Source organism: Aulostomus chinensis, chromosome 2 (genome assembly GCF_037954235.1).
Source record: "Aulostomus chinensis isolate RoL2024-O1b breed Wild chromosome 2, RoL_Achi_v1.0, whole genome shotgun sequence".
Classification (NCBI taxonomy): Eukaryota; Metazoa; Chordata; class Actinopteri; order Syngnathiformes; family Aulostomidae; genus Aulostomus; species Aulostomus chinensis.
The window spans coordinates 12849971-12852162 of record NC_141321.1 but is presented as its reverse complement, the minus strand read 5'-3'; positions in this window follow the sequence as shown (position 1 = coordinate 12852162).

The window sequence follows — 2192 nt, the reverse complement described above, 5'->3', positions numbered from 1 at the left end:
TTTTATCCAACATATATATCTATATAATGTGTCTAAAAATACTCTGTATATTTTAATCTAATTATGACATAATTCAGATTACGATTGTTGGAAAATTCTGGCTAGATGGCATCATTTCTCTTGTTTTAAATGAGTTGATATCAGAATATCACCAGCCATATAAGCGTAATGGCGGATGTGTGCTCTGTATCGCACGAGAAGGCTGGAACGTATTCAGGAGAGGATGATTTGAGTTGAAGGAGCTGAGTTTGTATACAAACTTCTATACATGGAAGCTGGATCACGTGTCGTTAAACAATTTGATGTAAGAATTATGAAATACTCCCAGTAGTACTTCATGCAAATCAAGTGCTGACATGTCCACACACTTCAAAAATTTGATGAAGTCAGAATACTCCACATCTTAATCTGATTATTGCTTATTTTGACTTTTGGTGCCACTCTGGCTGAGTGTACTGTTTATCTTTGCCTCACATGTTTGATTGCTAGATCAACCTGGCATAATAAACCTGACAGCAGCGACGTTTGTGTGGCTCTGTGATGAGCGGCGGTCTGCCAGCTGCCAGCAGCAGCTGACAGGGCCATGGCAGGTTCTCCTCAACCCGGATGTGGACCATCAGCTGGTCCATTTAACCTGTTGAAAGGCTGTGAGGCATGATGGCTGCCAGGGTCTTTGGTCACACAGACAGCAGTAATGGACTGTGACTGTGTGACTGACTTTCCACACAACACCCCCCCAGGTCGGACTCCTGGAGCTGTCCAAAGTCCTATGTTGGAAAGTCACATACAGCCATTTAGAACCAGTGGCCTGTACTGGTCCCCAGTCCCAGTATGGCCTGTAATTGATCCTACCGTCGCATTTTGGGGGATCTAATAGGCCCTAGGTGAGGTGGCCTCTGATCCATCAGGTCTTTAACTCCCCTGCTTCTGCTTGTCAGCTCTCCCAACCATCAACCATCTATCCCTTTCACTCCTCCTGTTCTTCTTCTACCCCCTCCCAAGGTTTAGCAGCCGTGTTGAGCTCAAAGCTGTTTGAGCTTTATTAGCAAGAAATGTCCCAGTTTACCCAGATCAGAGCCACAGAGAGAGGGCGAGAGAGAGAGAGAGACAGAGACAGAGAGAGACAGAGAGAGAGTGATGAGGTCCTTCTTGTTGTTTTCACCCAGTGAACAAAGACACACAGAGATTGTTCTGGACTCCTGACCAGGATGTGGGGTTAAGCCAGTCCACCAGAGGCAACAAGGAAGAGGAGAAGTGTCCTTCATCCAAACACATTCAGAAACTTGCAGTCGAATGTTAAAAGTGATAAATTTCCTGAATCTTCTTCAAATATTCAGATTGATCCACATTGGGGAGCACCTTCTAGATCACCTTTAGCTGGAGAGTCTTCCTACTTGTACAAAAGGCCAATAGAGCCTGCAGGGGTAAGGGTCACCTAAAGCAGGGTGACCTCTGCTCTGCAGGGCCAAACGAGAAACCATTTAAGGTCAAGGAGAGAACAAAAGCCTGCGAGAGAGTCTACTCAAAACACAACAAACCACAGAGCCGGAACTTGAAATTTTTAACTTGCCTTAGGAGATCACTTGAGGTAAAGCTTCAAGATGAGACCTGGTCTCTTCCCTCTGTCAGATATGACTGGGGTCAAGGATGGAAGATGCTCGACCTGCTCCTACATCTTGTTGAGGGAATATGGGTTAGTTAAGAAATTTAGATTGACCTATTGTCTGCCCTGCCACACACAGAGACTTTCTGGTTGTCTCACTATGTTGCTGGTGGGACACAAAGCTATCATCCATGGCTACAGTCCTCCGTTCCCATCGCCTTTGTGTCTACAGTTTAATGGATCTTTCCAGTCCTCTGCTGCGGCTAATACAGATTGATCATGGGGGAAGCGAATCTCGGAGTCACAGTCTGGGAGTCCAACTCGATTTGCTTTATGACGTGTGTCCAACCCGTGCAGCCCGGACCGATCTCAGACAATCTCACAGATCCCCGCAGATGGATGGGAAATCACAGCCACCAGTTGCTGTTAGCGGTCGACGCATAGTTTCATTCATGCATCTCATTGAAGTTGATCCACAGCAATCATTCATGCAATCTGAGTAACTGTGGGTTCTGCATGTTGGCTGGAAAAAAGACATGATTTGCAACTAATAGTTATATGGTGGCTTAGCAGCTTGCGGGGAATGGTG